The sequence below is a fragment of the Hevea brasiliensis genome, chromosome 18 (genome assembly GCF_030052815.1).
Source record: "Hevea brasiliensis isolate MT/VB/25A 57/8 chromosome 18, ASM3005281v1, whole genome shotgun sequence".
NCBI classification, from domain to species: domain Eukaryota; kingdom Viridiplantae; phylum Streptophyta; class Magnoliopsida; order Malpighiales; family Euphorbiaceae; genus Hevea; species Hevea brasiliensis.
The window spans coordinates 5,133,541-5,153,500 of record NC_079510.1 but is presented as its reverse complement, the minus strand read 5'-3'; the positions used below and the strand labels follow the sequence as shown (position 1 = coordinate 5,153,500).

Here is a 19,960-nt window from a genome sequence, read left to right as displayed (position 1 = left end):
GTTAACTATAAATAAGAAAAACAGAACATAAGAGGTTAAACGAGAGTCACAAATGATGAGTGACCTCCTGAACGATCAGCAAGTCGTTTTAAACTCAAATTTCAACCGTAAAAGTGATGTCGCGGTCCTTAGGACCCTTATGAACACAATGGAAAAGAGAATATCACGAAAAAGAACATAAGCTACCAAATAATTAGGTCGTGAGCCGGAAGAAATATGGAATTATTTGCAAACGGATGAACCGCGAGGGGCAATTTGGTCAATTGACCCGAGAGTCGACTCTGACCTAATCACAAATAAAATCGGAGAAAAGAAAATTTCGGAATCGGGAATTAAATTAAAGAACTAATAGAAAAATTAAAAAAAAAAAAAAGAGAAAATGAAAAAGTTGAAAAGTTGATGACATCATCATGATGATGTAACTATGACCACATAATTAATTTTAATTTAATTAACTAATTGACTAAGTCAAATTAAAGACTAAAAACAAAATTGAAAAGTCAATTTTTTTACTTCTTCTTCTTCTTTTTTTTCCCTCTTTCCCGTAGCTCTCTCCTCTCCCTCTCATTTCCATGAAAAGCCACCAGTAAAGCTTGCATACAAGCTTTAATTCTTCCACTCAATTCTCATAACTCCCCTAAAATACCCTACTAAAGCTTGTTATTACTACTAAGAAGGAGATTACAAGGAAAAAGAAGAGCAAAAGTTAGGGTTTTGAAGATTTAAGAAAGGTTAGTGTGTTAACTTGTTATTTTACTTCTTTAAATGCATATGCAATGGTTGACATGAGCTTAGGATTTATGAAATGAAATAAAAACATGGGAGAAGGACCAAACTGAAATTCAGCCTAGTTGAGGGGAGTATGAAATTGAATGGTTTGATGCATTAAAATGAGTTTAAAAGCTTTGATTAGTTGAATGGTTAGGACTAAGTGCACTACTTGTGGTTAAATGCAAGAGTTAGTAAGATTAGGGTTTGTAGGCTAGGGTTTGTGAACCAAAATTGGGAGAAATATATAAATGGCATGTTGGACCTATTGTGAAGTGAAATAATGGTCAATTATGACCAAATAACTTGTGTGGGAATGATAGGAAACTAAGTTAAATTCGGAGGTCCAATGGTCATGCTGCTGGCAGCATGACCAAACCCACTTTGAAGGACCAAAACTCAAATTTTACAAGTCCAATTGATATGCCACCAATTGGAGATGAAAATAGACATAAAAGAGCACAATTTTCATTAAGGAACCATTGCCAAAAACTGACCAAAACTTGGTGAAACAATTGACCAAAGTGAGTTGATTGCAGGCTGCCACTGCACTAAACTTACCAAATGAATAGTAACTGTTCATTTAGTCATAACTCGAGTTAGACAGGTCAAATTGACCTGAAATTTGGCCAGGGGTTAGAGGGCATATAGATCTAAAACTTTCATGAAGAACATCACCCCAGATTAGGCCATTAACTCATTCAAATCATTGAGCAAAATTAAATTTACTGTACTGAAATTCTGCAGAATTTTCATTGAGCAGCAATGTTTGGAGGGCTATAACTCTCTCTAGAAAACTCGGATTTAGGCGATTCTTGAACCGATGGAAACCTAAGACATAGTACAACATTTCATATGAAGAAAGTGAGACCAAATTATGAACTTAACTTGATCAAACAATTGACCAAAGTTGGACAAAAAATCTGCCAGCACCTAAATTGCAGTATGAACAGTGCACGTGAACAGTAAACTTATTTTGGCCATAACTTGAGCTACAAAACTCCGATTGAGGTGATCCAAAAATGAGAATACACTTAAGACAATAAGGAACATTTTCTATGAAGGAAGTTTTGTCAAATTCCAACAGTAGATCGACCAATGGAATAGTGCAACTTCGGAAAACCAAAACCAAAAATTGGCAATTTTGCCAAAATGACCTAAGCTTTAAACAAATGACAAAAACCAACAAGTTTGGTGACCAAAATGTGGTATGTGGGTGAAGTTGGAGTTCCCATACCCATTAAGCCTTAGAAAGTCAATAATTTGACTTGAATAGTAACCCGAAACACAAAATTTCGAGAACGTCGAATTTAAAATGTTAGAGCTAGCTAAATGTGAAGTTAAGTTTATTTTGGATTTATTTTAAGTTCTAGTACTGAAACATTGTAAAATTGTGTGTTTCAGTTGAAAAGAATATCGGGAAGGAACCCGAGGAACCGAGTCGAGGCTAAAGGACGACTCGTTTGAGGTTTGTGCACAATATTACTATGCTTTAAAAAAATTCATTGATTAAATGAATGAAATATGCATTTTATTGTTGCTTTGAATTGTTGAAAGTATTGTGACCTTACTTATGATGTTTTGATTCAAATTGTGAAATTTATTGTGTATATTTGAAATGACAATGTTTAGCAAATTGTTAAGATAAGTTTTGAAACCACAGTATCATGACCATATATTTGAACACCTCACTAGCACGACTAGTGGGGGTAATTAGTTTCGAATTTTGATTCCTTCTCTGGAGAAGTGTTGAGGTGTGCCAGTAGAAGAGGATGTGAATGGATATCCATATATTTGAGCTAGCTAGCCTTGTGATATGATTTCTCTTTAGCCTCTGGCTATTGAGATTCATGTGATTTCTCTTAGCCTCTGGCTATTGAGATTCTATTTGTTTCGAATGGCATGATCTAACTGTGGGTTTTATGAAATGTGTTTTGATACTTTGAAATAAACTTGGTTTACATGTAAAATCTTACAATGCATGATTGTATTTAATTTTCATGTTTAGTCAAATTTTTGAATGAATGTGCTTTAAGTTTTGCATAAAGATTATTTTAGTATATTGTGCACCATCGAGTCTTAGTACTCAATGATAGCTTTATTCTTTGCCGCAGATACAGAGATTAGAGGAGCAGCAGACTGAGCTGCTGAGGTGTGTGAAGTCATCAGCTTGAAGTCTTCGGGTATAATTTATACCCTAACTGTAAATATTTCTTTTGATGTATATATTGCACATAAATGTATGGACATGTACATGGGTCTTGAGCAGCTTGTACAAAGTTTATATAAAAGTTGTAATAAATTTTACTTTGGACTTTCTGAATGTAAATTTTAGTATGATGAATATATAAATTGTTTATCTTGAATGGAATATGAATAAATGATATTGATGGACAGTATTTTGAAGGAATTATTGAACTTGTGAATTTGAGAAATTGATTGAGATTGAGTTTGAAATTGAAGCAGTTGTTGAGGAAAATTTTTAGAAGTGCTTTTTACAAGTATTCGAAGAACGGTTTTCTCAAAATACAGAGGAAACTCTGTCAAAATTTTTATAAAATTTGCGGAAACCTAAAATGGCCAAAAATATTAATTAGTTTTAATTTCAACTAAATGTTTTAAACACTTATTAGAAATGCTCACCACTCGTCAAAGATAAGAAAATTGTTTTAAAATCCCTTGTAGGGTACTTAATGAGTTATCAGTAGGTGAAGTTCGGTAGTTCATTAGGTATTCTATGGGATCATGTTATGCCTTACAGAGGGGTAAGGTGTGACATGTTTTAGTGGTATCAGAGCAAATTTTTGAATTATGTTTTAAATTGTGAATTTGTGTCTTTTCTTTGTTAAGTACAACTGCTCAATGTCCATAATTGTTACATACAGTGCATTACATCATGAATATGAACTAACAGAGGGAAATCTCCTTGTGTTATTTGTTCAGGAGATACCCTAACTTCAGCCTGAAATGGAAGAAGGGGATCGCTCAGTTGAGCAGTCTGTTGAAGCTGAGGCACAAGGGGAAGCCCCAGCTTTACCGAATGTCAGTGGGTCAGCAGCACCAGCCCCACAAATGCTGCAAATTCCTGCCGCATTCGCCTGTGAGATAGCGGCAATGTTTCAACAAATGGCTGGGGGTATGCCTGCTCAAGCTCCACCCCAACCACCTGTGGCACAACCACTGCCTCCAGCCAGACAATATGATAAATTATTGAAGTATGGGGCTGCAGAATTTAAGGGTACAGTAGACCCACTTGAGGCAGAGCAATGGCTTGAAAGAATGGACAGAGTGTTTAAGAAACTGTACTGCCAAGATGAGCTGAAGTTGGAATATTCTGTGTCGCTACTGCAAGGGGATGCGTATGATTGGTGGAAGACCATCCCCCACAGCTTGGCTGAACCACCAGTGCTAACCTGGGATGACTTTATCAGAGAGTTCAGACAGAAATACATCCCAGACGCATATGTTGATCAGAAATTGCAAGAATTTTTGAGTTTGAAACAAGGGAACCGATCAGTGGCAGAGTATGAGAGGGAGTTCTCCCGCCTGAGTCACTATGCGGAGAGTCTCCTTACTACCAGTAAGGCAAGGTGCAAGAGATTTGAGACGGGTTTGAAGCCCAGCATAAGGATGCAAGTTGTGGGATTTCGACATAGCAACTTCTCAGAACTTATGTCTCAAGCACTTGAACTAGAGAGAGTTGAAGCAGAAGCAACCCCAGTGAAGGAAAAAGCTGAGAAATCAGAAAAAGACAAGGGGGAAAAATCAGTTGAACAGAGTTCTGGTGCTACCTCTGGAAAGAGAAAGAAGTTTAGTGGACCCAGCAGGGGTCGGGGTGGAAGATTTGGCAGAGGCAGATTTTGCAGTGAGAGACCCCTAGGTCAGTCGTGATCAGCGAGGGTTCACATTCTGCCCGCCCCTGTGAGACTTGTGGCAAGATTCATGGGGGGGAATGCTATTGGGCCACTGGAGCCTGTTTTAACTGTGGAGGCAAGGGCCATATAGCTAAAGACTGTACTAGTGCTCCGAGATATGGTCCAGCTCCTACTACTGCCGAGGATCTATTGCAGTCCTGCTCCCGCAGGTTCACGATCATTTGGCGGAGGAAGAGGCAGAGGTAGAGGCACCGATCGAGCAACCAGATTGGTCGATGCGTACAAGGAAGTGCGTCAGCCAGAGTCTACACGATGAGACAGCGAGAAGAGGCTGAGACTTCCGATGTGGTAGCTGGTACATTCTCTATCCCTGATCAAGATGTATTTGTGTTGTTTGATCCGGGTTCAACTCATTCATATGTTAGTGCTAGCATAGTCAGTTCACTTGCTGTTCCATGTGTGCAAATGGGTTTTGAAGTGCTAGTAACTAGTCCGTTAGGACAAGAGGTCCGGGTCAACAGAATTTATAGAGACTGTCCTTTGGTGATCCAAGGACATGTTTTCTTGTCAGACTTGATTAAGATGCCCTTCAGAGAGTATGATATTATCTTGGGCATGGATTGGTTAGCCAGGCATCACGCCATGATTGACTGTAGACTGAAGACAGTCACTTTTGGTCTCCCTTTGTATGGTGATGTGGTAATACACGGGGAGAGGCATTTACTGCCATCAAACATCATTTCGGCTGCACTAGCCAGAAGAATGATCAGAAAGGGGTGTGAAGCATACTTGGCACATGTGATAGACACCCAAGTGGGGAAGGGACATCCCTACGGTATGTGACTTTCCGGATGTGTTTCCTGATGAATTGCCAGGATTACCTCCAGAAAGAGAGGTGCAGTTTGAAATTAATGTTATGCCTGGTGTGGACCCAATCTCCATAACGCCATATAGAATGGCACCTGCAGAATTGAAAGAGTTGAAAGTGCAGTTGCAAGAACTACTTGACAAGGGCTTTATCCGCCCTAGTGTGTCACCTTGGGGAGCGCCAGTGTTGTTTGTAAAGAAGAAGGATGGCACTCTTCGCTTGTGTATTGATTATCGGCAGTTAAATAAGGTGACAATAAAGAATAGATATCCATTGCCCCGCATTGATGACTTGTTTGATCAGTTGAGGGGCGCAGCTGTGTTCTCCAAAATTGACCTGAGATCAGGTTATTATCAGCTGAAAGTACAAGAGCAGAGTATTTCTAAAACTGCCTTTAGAACCCGCTATGGCCATTATGAGTTTTTGGTTATGCCATTCGGGTTAACTAATGCTCCGGCTGCTTTTATGGATCTGATGAACACTATCTTCAGACCATACCTCGACCAGTTTGTTGTGGTATTCATAGATGATATATTGGTCTATTCGAGGAATGCAGAAGAGCATGATAAACATCTGCGGATTGTACTGCAGACTTTGAGGGAGAAACAGCTATATGCCAAATTGTCGAAGTGTGAATTTTGGCTGAAAGAAATATCTTTCTTGGGGCATGTAGTATCAGAAGAGGGCATCAAGGTAGATCCAAGTAAGATTGAAGCTGTCCTTAATTCGAGGCCACCCAGAAATGTCACAGAAATTCGTAGTTTTCTGGGTTTAGCTGGATACTACCGTAGATTTGTGAAGGGATTCTCCATGTTGGCATCTCCATTGACCAAGCTGCTTAGAAAAGATGTAAAATTTCAGTGGACGGATAAATGCCAGCAGAGTTTTGATGAATTGAAGAGATGTTTGACTGAAGCTCCAGTCCTGACTTTACCTACTCCAGGTAAAGAATATACAGTATATAGTGACGCTTCTCACAATGGGTTAGGCTGTGTATTGATGCAAGATCGAAATGTCATTGCCTATGCATCACGCCAGCTAAAACCGCATGAGAGGAATTATCCGACACATGACTTGGAGCTTATAGCTATAGTGTTTGCTCTTAAGATCTGGAGACATTATTTGTATGGGGAGAAATGTTACATCTACACAGATCATAAGAGTTTGAAGTATTTGGGCACCCAGAAAGAGTTGAATTTGAGACAGAGGAGATGGTTAGAGTTGATAAAAGACTATGATTGTCTGATAGACTATCACCAGGAAAGCTAATGTTGTGGTCGACGCCTAAGTCGCAAGACTATGGCGAGTCTCTGAGTTACTCCTTTGTCTTTGGTACATGAGTTAAGATCATTGCATGCCACTTAGAGATTAATGATGAGGGGCAGACAGCGGTTGCATGGCATGTACGGCCGGTGTTGATTGATCGGATCGTAATGGCTGCTCGTAATGATCGAAATATCGAAGTCGATGGAAGAAGTCCACAGGCAAGAAACCGAAATTCTCACTCGAGATGATGGTCTATTGCTACACCGAGGCAGAATGTGTGTTCCTAATGATGTTGAATTGAGGAGGATCATTTTAAAGGAAGCACATGAGTCTCCTTTGCCATGCACCAGTGGTACAAAAATGTATAGAGGGCTAAAGGAGCATTCTTGGTGGATGGGTATGAAGAGAGATGTGGCGAGTTTGTATCCAAATGCCTAACTTGTCGCCAAGTGAAGGCAGAGCATCAAGTACCATTGGTTGTTACATCCACTACCAGATGCAGTGGAAATGGGAGAGAATAACGATGGATTTTGTGATGGGACTTCCGAGGACACAAAAGAGTCATGATGCGATTTGGGTCATGGTTGTGGTGACTAAATCTGCTCATTTTCTGCCAGTTCGGATGGACTACAGTTTAGAAAGATTGGCCAAGTTGTACATTGATGAGATTGTGAGACTGCATGGAGTGCCAGTATCTATTGTATCAGACAGAGATCCTAAGTTCACTTCTAGATTCTGGGGTAGTCTTCAGAGAGCCCTAGGAACTAGATTGAACTTCAGTACTACATTCCACCCACAGACAGATGGCCAGTCTGAGAGGGTAATTCAGATATTGGAGGACATGCTATGGGCTTGTGTGATTGAGTTTGAGGGTAGTTGGGATACACACTTGCCTTTGATTGAGTTTGCTTACAACAACAGCTACCAATCAAGCATTGGGATGCCTCCATATGAAGCTTTGTATGGCAGAAAATGTAGAACCCCGTTGTGTTGGGATGACGTGGGTGAAAGAAAAATGATTGGACCCGAAATTGTTCAACAAACTGAAGAGAAAATCCGGGTGATCAGAGATCGACTTAAAGCTGCATCAGATCGTCAGAAGTCCCACATTGATTTGAAGAGAAGGGATATTGAGTATGCAGTGGGTGAGAAAGTTTTCCTCAAAGTTTCTCCTTGGAAGAGAATTATGAGATTCGGCAGAAAGGGGAAACTAAGTCCTCGTTTCATTGGGCCATATGAGGTTCTGGAAAGAGTGGGTCCTTTGGCATATCGGTTGGCACTACCTCCAGAGTTGGAAAAGATACATAATGTCTTCCATGTGTCTATGTTGAGGAGGTATCGATCAGACCCATCTCATGTACTACCAGTAGAAGAAATAGAAGTGAATCCAGACCTCACATATGAAGAAGAACCCAAAAAGATTCTGGCTTATGAGGTGAAGCACATGAATAAGCAGATACCGTTGGTAAAAGTGCTGTGGAACCATCATTCGGGCCAAGAAGCTACTTGGGAACGAGAGGAGGACATGAGGAGACAACACCCACAGCTATTCAGAGATTGATGCCAGGTAAAATTTCGAGACGAAATTTATTTAAGGGGGGGAGAATTGTAACACCCCTATTGGTATAGCCTGGTATATTTCACTGTTCCGATGACCGGTGTCGGTCCGGACAATTAATGGGATTAGGGCCACACTTAAGACAACTTGAAAAGCCATAAACACAAATAATTAGTAATGTTTAATTAGTTAACTATAAATAAGAAAAACAGAACATAAGAGGTTAAACGAACCGAGAGTCACAGCGATGAGTGACCTCCTCGGGAACGACTGCGAAGTCGTTTTAAACTCAAATTTCGAACCGTAAAAAGTGACGCTGCGGTCCTTAGGACCCTTATGAACACAGTGGAAAAGAGAATATCACGAAAAAGAACTGTTAAGCTAGTCAAATAATTAGGTCAGGGAGCCGGAAGAAATATGGAATTATTTGCAAACCGGGATGAACCGGCGAGGGGCAATTTGGTCAATTGACCACAGGAGTGACTCGACCTAATCACAAATTAAATCGGAGAAAAGAAAATTTCGGAATCGGGAATTAAATTAAAGAACTAATAGAAAAATTAAAAAAAAAAAAGAGAAAATGAAAAAGTTGAAAAGTTGATGACATCATCATGATGATGTAACTATGACCTCATAATTAATTTTAATTTAATTAACTAATTGACTAAGTCAAATTAAAGACTAAAAACAAAATTGAAAAGTCCATTTTTTACTTCTTCTTCTTCTTTTTTTTCCCTCTTTCCCGTAGCTCTCTCCTCTCCCTCTCATTTCCATGAAAAGCCACCATTAAAGCTTGCATACAAGCTTTAATTCTTCCACTCAATTCTCATAACTCCCCTAAAATACCCTATTAAAGCTTGTTATTACTACTAAGAAGGAGATTACAAGGAAAAAGAAGAGCAAAAGTTAGGGTTTTGAAGATTTAAGAAAGGTTAGTGTGTTAACTTGTTATTTTACTTCTTTAAATGCATATGCAATGGTTGACATGAGCTTAGGATTTATGAAATGAAATAAAAACATGGGAGAAGGACCAAACTGAAATTCAGCCTAGTTGAGGGGAGTATGAAATTGAATGGTTTGATGCATTAAAATGAGTTTAAAAGCTTTGATTAGTTGAATGGTTAGGACTAAGTGCACTACTTGTGGTTAAATGCAAGAGTTAGTAAGATTAGGGTTTGTAGGCTAGGGTTTGTGAACCAAAATTGGGAGAAATATATAAATGGCATGTTGGACCTATTGTGAAGTGAAATAATGGTCAATTATGACCAAATAACTTGTGTGGGAATGATAGGAAACTAAGTTAAATTCGGAGGTCCAATGGTCATGCTGCTGGCAGCATGACCAAACCCACTTTGAAGGACCAAAACTCAAATTTTACAAGTCCAATTGATATGCCACCAATTGGAGATGAAAATAGACATAAAAGATCACAATTTTCATTAAGGAACCATTGCCAAAAACTGACCAAAACTTGGTGAAACAATTGACCAAAGTGAGTTGATTGCAGGCTGCCACTGCACTAAACTTACCAAATGAAGTCATAACTCGAGTTAGACAGGTCAAATTGACCTGAAATTTGGCCAGGGGTTAGAGGGCATATAGATCTAAAACTTTCATGAAGAACATCACCCCAGATTAGGCCATTAACTCATTCAAATCATTGAGCAAAGTTAAATTTACTGTACTGAAATTCTGCAGAATTTTCATTGAGCAGCAATGTTTGGAGGGCTATAACTCTCTCTAGAAAACTCAGATTTAGGCGATTCTTGAACCGATGGAAACCTAAGACATAGTACAACATTTCATATGAAGAAAGTGAGACCAAATTATGAACTTAACTTGATCAAACAATTGACCAAAGTTGGACCAAAAATCTGCCAGCACCTAAATTGTAGTATGAACAGTGCACGTGAACAGTAAATTTATTTTGGCCATAACTTGAGCTACAAAACTCCGATTGAGGTGATCCAAAAATGAGAATACACTTAAGACAATAAGGAACATTTTCTATGAAGGAAGTTTTGTCAAATTCCAACAGTAGATCGACCAATAGAATAGTGCAACTTCGGAAAACCAAAACCGAAAATTGGCAATTTTGCCAAAATGACCTAAGCTTTAAACAAATGACCAAAACCAACAAGTTTGGTGACCAAAATGTGGTATGTGGGTGAAGTTGGAGTTCCCATACCCATTAAGCCTTAGAAAGTCAATAATTTGACTTGAATAGTGCAGTGAATAGTAACCCGAAACACAAAATTTCGAGAACGTCGAATTTAAAACGTTAGAGCTAGCTAAATGTGAAGTTAAGTTTATTTTGGATTTATTTTAAGTTCTAGTACTGAAACATTGTAAAATTGTGTGTTTCAGTTGAAAAGAATATCGGGAAGGAACCCGAGGAACCGAGTCGAGGCTAAAGGACGACTCGTTTGAGGTTTGTGCACAATATTACTATGCTTTAAAAAAATTCATTGATTAAATGAATGAAATATGCATTTTATTGTTGCTTTGAATTGTTGAAAGTATTGTGACCTTACTTATGATGTTTTGATTCAAATTGTGAAATTTATTGTGTATATTTGAAATGACAATGTTTAGCAAATTGTTAAGATAAGTTTTGAAACCACAGTATCATGACCATATATTTGAACACCTCACTAGCACGACTAGTGGGGGTAATTAGTTTCGAATTTTGATTCCTTCTCTGGAGAAGTGTTGAGGTGTGCCAGTAGAAGAGGATGTGAATGGATATCCATATATTTGAGCTAGCTAGCCTTGTGATATGATTTCTCTTTAGCCTCTGGCTATTGAGATTCATGTGATTTCTCTTAGCCTCTGGCTATTGAGATTCTATTTGTTTCGAATGGCATGATCTAACTGTGGGTTTTATGAAATGTGTTTTGATACTTTGAAATAAACTTGGTTTACATGTAAAATCTTACAATGCATGATTGTATTTAATTTTCATGTTTAGTCAAATTTTTGAATGAATGTGCTTTAAGTTTTGCATAAAGATTATTTTAGTATATTGTGCACCACTGAGTCTTAGTACTCAGCGATAGCTTTTATTGCTGTCGCAGATACAGAGATTAGAGGAGCAGCAGACTGAGCTGCTGAGGTGTGTGAAGTCATCAGCTTGAAGTCTTCGGGTATAATTTATACCCTAACTGTAAATATTTCTTTTGATGTATATATTGCACATAAATGTATGGACATATACATGGGTCTTGAGCAGCTTGTACAAAGTTTATATAAAAGTTGTAATAAATTTTACTTTGGACTTTCTGAATGTAAATTTTAGTATGATGAATATATAAATTGTTTATCTTGAATGGAATATGAATAAATGATATTGATGGACAGTATTTTGAAGGAATTATTGAACTTGTGAATTTGAGAAATTGATTGAGATTGAGTTTGAAATTGAAGCAGTTGTTGAGGAAAATTTTTAGAAGTGCTTTTTACAGGTATTCGAAGAACGGTTTTCTCAAAATACAGAGGAAACTCTGTCAAAATTTTTATAAAATTTGCGGAAACCTAAAATGGCCAAAAATATTAATTAGTTTTAATTTCAACTAAATGTTTTAAACACTTATTAGAAATGCTCACCACTCGTCAAAGATAAGAAAATTGTTTTAAAATCCCTTGTAGGGTACTTAATGAGTTATCGGTAGGTGAAGTTCGGTAGTTCATTAGGTATTCTACGGGATCATGTTATGCCTTACAGAGGGGTAAGGTGTGACATTTGGGAAGCACCTAGGACCCCAAATGTTGTCCCTCTAGATTGTTCACACCAAGATCACCAATAGCAGCCCTTTGAACAGCTTCTAAAGCCTTGCCAACCAATTAGAAAATATGAATTTGCCTTTAGAGAGGTTGTAGATGTATGTAGGACACTAAAAATGATTTATAGCAATTTTAATTCAAGAGAATATTGGTAATTCTCTTTGAATTGATGAGAGATGAAGAAGAAGAGAGGAAGAGAGGCTCAAAGGTGGCGGCACATATGAGAGAATAGCAAATTGTTCTTTTACTCTTTCATAACATCACATTATATAATTAGGTCATTACTTAAAACCCTTGCCACATGTCATCTTCTGATTGGCCAGAATTTTAATTGACTTAATGACATTAAGCCAAGTGTCAAAGCTAGATTTAATCTTGACTTTGATCATCTTACATGATTGGAAGACAAATCGCAAAGCTTATATGGTGCCATGTGTCACCATCTCATGGTGCCACATGTCACCTTGTGAAATGACCAAATTACCCTTGTGTTGTAATTTTGAGTTTTTAACCCAAAATAATTATTTCTCCTCTTCTAATCAATTTATATCAAATATAAATTAATTAATTTCTCATAATTAAATTTATATTTAAACATTTTAAATATAAATTTAACTTATACTATACATTCAATAACCTAGATTTAGTTTCAAGCCATGCTAGGGACTTTGCAATCTAATTGCAAACCAAACCTATTTAATTAATCAATTAAACTCTTTAACTAATTAATTAAATCACATTTAACTTGGTGATTACTTGTGTATGTGTATGACTCATTAGGCTCATCACTAATTGGCAATGAGATATGATATTAACTCTTAATATCATTAGAACTCTTTCTTACCATAAATAATTTCTCTAAATCATTTTAGGCACCTCATAGACCATAGTTAACACCTAGCATAGCATGCCATGGCTACCCAATTAGTAATAAGGAATACCTTAAATGAACCTTTTATCATATGTTACCATGCACTAGAATCTCTCTGTTACAAAATCCCAATTCGAGCTAAAGTCATGGTTTATGTCAAACTCCATTTGCTATGAATATTATGTTCTCTTTTAATTCCAATTCTTGATTAAAAATATTTTCTCATCAGAAACTCTTTTATGATTAAATCTATCTGTCTTGGCCAGGAACTTGAAACATCAAGAATAATTAAATGAATATAGGATTTTATCCCTCTTTACTTAGGGGTAATAAATTCTATCTTGATCAACACCTACCTCCATATATAACTAGTAGGAGCCAACACATGCTCATATATCCATACATAGTACAAGTATGAAAGCAGTATCAAACTCAAACCACCTATATACAAGATAACTGTGCTATCTCAAGTCTAAAGATTATATGCACTGATATGATTTATGACAATACATTGACAAGAGTAAACTCCATGTGCTTGTCATAAGTGTCACTAGTTCGGCCTACTTATCATATATAAGTGCTTATCATGTTTGTTATATGGCATGAGACTCACCATTCCATCTTATTTACATCTCATATAAATAACTTGGGAATAAACATGATTACAATCTTTTTGGATAAGTCATATCCTATTGTAAAGTATCCTCGATTGTGAACCAATTTATGATACTTTGTGCTAGAAATACTGTCACTCATATTCTTAACAACTTAAGAATAGGATTTCTAACAAAATATCAATGAACCTTTTCTATTACACATAAACATATTATGTAAACGGAAAAGTGAAAATGCCTTTTATTAATAAAACATGTACAATATACATACTAAATGATATACTCTAGGGCATACTACTAACAATTATCATACTGTCACTCATATTTTCTTAAAAAATTATTTTGTTGGTCACATTGAAAACAACTGCCTAGTTCCAATTAGAGACTCTAGGTCTCACAATTCTGAATTCTAACATTTAACCTATGTGCCATTATCCCTCATTCTTTTCTCCCATCAAGCATATTTGAATCCATTAGGTTGACTTTTGTTTAACTTACTATCTACTGACTCCGCTTCTTTGCCCGATAAGATAGTTCGAGTTATTATAGTACACCCTCAGGTTACTACCCACTTTGGTTGCCTATCTCACTCAACTTTCCTTATATTAATATTAATCTAAAAAGTCCTTGTCCCATTGCCGCTCATTCTATCATGAGGACAGAAAATGGACAAAATCTAATCCAGATTCTACAACTCTGAGTTTTAAGTTCCAGCTCTAACACTGCATCAATTATGACCTGCTCTAAGCTCTGCATTATAGGCTCTATACCATGATAAATGTTCTCCCTAATGCCATCCTTTTCTAAGCTATCCTTACTTTTCAGTTTATCTCGTTTACCTTCCCTAGAACCACATTTGCCTCCTCGGTATCTTGACTTTACTCTTTCTAATCCTATCCTAATTTGGACCTTTCAATTTGTTCTTTAGCCAACTCCTTTATCTTACCCAAAATCGAACTTTGACTACTTTATTATTTAGCTCGATTCTCTTTCTTGACCTGATTGACATGTCAGAAACTATCTCTATCAAGTCATCTACACCTCAATGTTACTCAGAATTGATCCTTTGACCACTCTGACTAGTACTTCCATTGGCATTCAGGTTATGCTGCATCTGCAACCAACTGTTAAAATTTTCATCTCTACACTTCCTATATTTATTGGCATTCTGTAATTTGCCTTTGCTGACTTACTACCCTTAACCTTATTCTATTTAGAGTATACTTTTTTCCTGAGTAATAAGAAGCTAAAGAGAAACTTAGGGAATAGTAGCCATACATTCAATATGTGATCCCTGTTTCTATCCTTTAGGCTACATATTACCCCTTACTACCTCGAGGAAGGGATCTACAGGAATTCTATTCTTCCACTTCCACTCAAAAAGCCAAAATTTAAGATGCTAGGTATCCAAACCTATCATTAAATTCAAAGGCTTTGTATCCACCATGATCTAATTACTTATGATTCCTACAATATAATTTGTACCCTCTCTACGATACCTGAGTCAACAACTCTCCACCACACTCTACAATCCCATTTGGGACACTATTTCATAAGTTACCATCACTAGTAGTAACCTTCTATCCTACATCACAATTGACTACAAAAGGAGTATTGCATCTGCCACTTTACTAGAACCATGTCAGGCTATTTGCTCTCTTATCACATTGCAAACCCCTTAAGGTGTCATTTCCCAGGCTATGAACATCATTCATAGCATCCAGTTTCCTTTTAGAGAAGCAAAGTCATGCTCTGTGTCTTATTGTCATGTAAGGAAGATACTATTTTCACTTGACTTTAGGCAAAATGTCCATTATAATGCCAAAAATGTCTAAGACCCATATCAGAGGCCAGATGGTCTCACTCTGTAGGTGTTACCTTTACTTTGTAACTATACTGAAACCTTTAGTCTTATGGCAACTCCTGAAAGGGTAACTGAGTCACTAACTCTAGTTACTACCCAATGGTGACCCTCAATATTCTAACTCAAGGGTTTTAAATCCCTAACTAATATTTCCAAACTCTTCTGTAGAAATAAAACTCTATTCTGGCATAACTGTACCAAAATAGAGGCCATCTGCAAACACTTTCATCATGAAACACCACAGGGAAGCACGCAGCTCTACACAATAATCCTATGTCAATACTGTAATCTGTAGCTTACAGTATAAATATCAAGAATATTACATAGTTACTATGGTACATCCCAATAGACCAGGCTTCCCAATCTTTTATCTCTCTTGAACCCTCTGATACCATAAACTTACTCTGACTGGGCTATCCACTGACGATTGCCAGCAGTGATATCCTCACCCCTATTTAAGGCAACTATATTGTCGTAACTCACTTCTATGTATTCCTGCATTGTGCTAGATAGGCATGCCACTTAGTCCCAAACTGACAAAAATACAGTATTTCTTAGAGTACGTATTCCCTCGGCAGGCCTCAGCATGTTTGCTAGCTCTAGATTGCATCACCATGCACTCAGCAAAAATTGATATACTAAATTAAAGTACTATTATACTACCCAAGGAATAACGCAGAATCTAAACACAAGGAATTACAGAAGAAGATGAAATAGGATCCTATACTCCGCATATGATAACTTTCGGCACACATTTTCCTATTAATCTAGAGCCAAAGCTCTGATACCAACTTTGTCATAACCCGATCCTACAGGCTGGACCTGCACTAAGACCTGGGTTGGCATAAAGCCCCTGAGGCCCATAGCAAGCCTTATTATTCCTAAACTCATATCCAGGCCCAATAATTAAGGCCCAACATACATCAAAATGAAATAAAATATTATAAATTTATTTTGGACCAACTCAATCTGATATATATATATATATATATATATATATATATATATATATATATATATATATATATATATATATATATATATATATATTAAGAAAACAAAATTAGGAGAGCTCAGCTCAACTTTGAAATCCACTATGTACAAACTAATTAATATCATAAAAAAATTTCATTTATTAATACCAAAAATACATAACTCAATGTCGGAGTGGAGTGCTAGTTATTAAATAGATAATTAAATAAATAAATAAGTAGACATAAGAAATTATTAAATTAAGAAACACAACCTACGGAGAAAAAATGTAGGTTAGACTCGAAGAATTAAACACGCTTCTCTTGCAACCTGAAAAAATATTTGAACAAGAATGAGCATTCGACTCAGAGAGTTTAGATAATGATTATAAATGCAATTTTTATAACTATCCAGAATTAGTGCAATCCTACCATGCAATGCACATCCACCACATATAATAATTAATTCACCTAATATTCACACAAGAAGTTAATTTGGAGCTATTCACACACCCAGTATATCACATCAATATATATATATATATATATATATATATATATATATATATATATATATATATACACATATGAGAGTTGATCCCCTATACAGCTTTCTTAATCCAATACCTGCTAGTAAGGTCAACTTAAACCGGATTTTCTCTTAATAATCTAAGTGCAGGGGTCAGCAAGATAAACTCAAAGCTGCATTCACCCCGACTTATCCACAAAAAGGATCGATCCTCGTGAGACAAGCTTCAGTTGATCTACCCATCCTACCCATATCCAATATCACACCACACGCACGCCGACACATGTACACAGCTCCAAATTATCCTCAGGGTGGTAATCACAATTAAATAGTAATAATTAAATATGCAGCAACCAAAATGCCCCTAATATATTAACTATTCATATGCATAATTAAATATTTATAAAATACATAAGCATGCTAGATATATAATTACTATTGAAATTGTAAAAATAATCAATATTCAACTCATATACTGGTCAACTGGACTGCAGCTGGTCCAGCTAAAAGGAGAAGACGGCCGGCACTGATTACCTAAATATACATACTGACCTCTATCAAAAGACTGACAAAATTAAATAATTAATTTAAACCAAAGAATCAAAATAAATCCTAAGATCTTGCCGAAATTTTGGCAGAGTTTCTCCTATAACTGGACCTAACTCCCGACAAGAAAATTCAACCAACAACAACACCACAGGGCCTCAGGCCCGCAACAATAATTATAATGCCCATCCGGGGCCTGTAAGAATCCTAATCTAGGTCCAATCCTCCAAACTCCAACTCGGGTCCCTAACTCCTCTACAGTTTAAATAATTATTTTCAGCACTTTAAAAATTATAAAAATATTCTTGAAGGTCCTCTACATCGTCCTTATATTAATTAAAATTATTTTACTTAATTTTACTATGCCAGAAATATTTTATAGATTTATCAACTAACTTAAACAAAGTAAAAATTATACAACTTAAGTTCGAGACTACCTTTGTGAATTCTGCTACCTGGAACACGTCCGGGGCATCTGAAAATGCTGGGATCAATTATAACATTGACTATGCTTCAAGACAGGCCGCCGGGATGCCAGATCTGGCCGAAAACTAAGTCCTGGGCACTGATGAGTTATCATTGATCTGATTACAACAAAATGAAGCCCAAAAATTGTTAATAATTACCATATAATTATATTAAATTTTTGGACGTCAAAAAGTTTCATATAATCTTACCAAGCGATTTAGACCGTCCGATAATTGCCCTTTTCAAACTGTGTCTAATTGGAGCGGGGTAAATCCCACCTCAAAGGTTTCGTCGCTCTGAGTCTATTAGTGGTCTCAGATTTCTGATCAAATGGCCGGATTGCCGAAAAAGTGGCTGAAAATGCTGAAAAACCCATTCCCCTTCTTCCTCGATTCTCATGCCATCGGCCACTAAAAAGGGTGTTGTTGGTCAGAAAAGAATGCATGGGGGAAGAGAAGTAAAACACCAGTGGTTTGAGGTGGAACCACGACAGGACAACACCGAAATCCTTCCTCAAAGATCTCGCACTGGCAAGCATTTTCTGCCCCTTTTTCTCACCGTCCGATGACCCTTTCTCACCGTCGCTGGGCCCTACTGGGTTGCTAGAGCCTTACCTTGCTTCTTGGGGGGTGGTCGCTGTCAATCTCTGCCAGCAAGAGTGGACTGAAAAAGCAAAAAGGGAGGGGAAAAGAGAGAGCGAGAGTGATTGAGAGATGGCGGGGGGAAGGTTTTCTCTCTCCTCCTGATAGGCTAGTTTTTTTTTATATATATAATACTTATATATTACATTATTTAAGCCCTTTTTACACCCAAAAACAAATAATACAATAATTATACTAGAACATCAATTTACAATATATGTATATCATTATATGAAATCAACATCATGAAATTAAAGTACTATGTATCTTTAAATATAATAATATATTTATTATTAATATTATCAATATATAGTAATATTCATTTAACAAGGTCAATAAATTGTTATTTGTAAAATATGATAAATTTCAATTATAAACTAGAAATAATATTTAAATTATGCATATATAAATACTCCATAACCATTCAAACATTTAAAATAATATTGGGTTTCATTATAACTTAAATAACTATTTTATAATTAAAATATTCTTACCAAGACTAAGAAAAATGTTACTTGTTAATTCTCATAAATATTTATAAAATAAATTAATAAAGAATGAAAACTTTAGGTTATTACAAAAAAATTAAAAAAAATTAGGTTATTATAAAAAATTAATATTATTTGATTGGCATTTTATCTCAATTTCCTACGAAATCAAGGAAGCAATTTCTTCCACTTCACAGGAGTAACTCACACTCATGACAGTAAATTATTTCCTGAAAAATTAAAGTAGAGAATTTAAACCAAACAAAGGCCTAGGAATAAGATGTGAATATATGATTAATTCTTATTATGTTTTTAAATTTATCTTTAATGTGATCTATAAATTAATTATGTAAAATTCATAATGGGAATTTTTGTTTTTAGAAAATGAAGAAGTGGGGATTCGAACTTAGCATTTACTATGTGAGTGATATGTCTTTAATAATTGAATTAAATTATGCTAGACAATGAAACTTTTTTTTTTAATTTGTAAAAGTATTTAAAATTTATTAAAACATCCCCAATACTGAAAAAAAAGAAGAAAATCACAACTTAACCAAAGGATTAAATCACTTCTTGAGCAAACAAGAACTTTATATTATCAGTAATGCTATAAAACATCTAAACCTTTCTCAATCAATAAGTCTTGTAGCTTTAACCAACTCAATTGGATTGAGCCTCAAGGTCTTTTTTTTTTTGGGAAATATTTAGGATATTTCTCATCCCCCATTTTTAGGCTGAGTGCGATTATTTTAAAGCCCTCCTCATGAATAGTAACTCTACTTCTCGAACTTGTGTCTGAGCATAGGTTTTAAATGCATATTACTACCTAGTCAAACCCTCATGAATAAGC

At 36.2% G+C, this 19,960-nt stretch overlaps 2 long non-coding RNA genes across 3 annotated transcripts; both read left to right on the top strand.

The window, feature by feature from the left end:
• Window positions 1–562: 562 nt before the first annotated feature.
• On the top strand, window positions 563–3,067 carry LOC131176028 (uncharacterized). The gene is made up of 3 exons (XR_009146177.1): window positions 563–731; window positions 2,173–2,236; window positions 2,883–3,067. It is a non-coding gene; the product is annotated as an uncharacterized LOC131176028 (long non-coding RNA).
• A 1,858-nt stretch (window positions 3,068–4,925) lies between these two features.
• On the top strand, window positions 4,926–11,635 carry LOC131176018 (uncharacterized). 2 transcript variants are annotated; one of them, XR_009146146.1, is made up of 3 exons: window positions 4,926–4,998; window positions 10,703–10,766; window positions 11,413–11,635. It is a non-coding gene; the product is annotated as an uncharacterized LOC131176018 (long non-coding RNA). The 2 variants fall into 2 exon arrangements; XR_009146145.1 differs by lacking the exon at window positions 4,926–4,998 and adding an exon at window positions 9,074–9,266.
• Window positions 11,636–19,960: the final 8,325 nt, after the last annotated feature.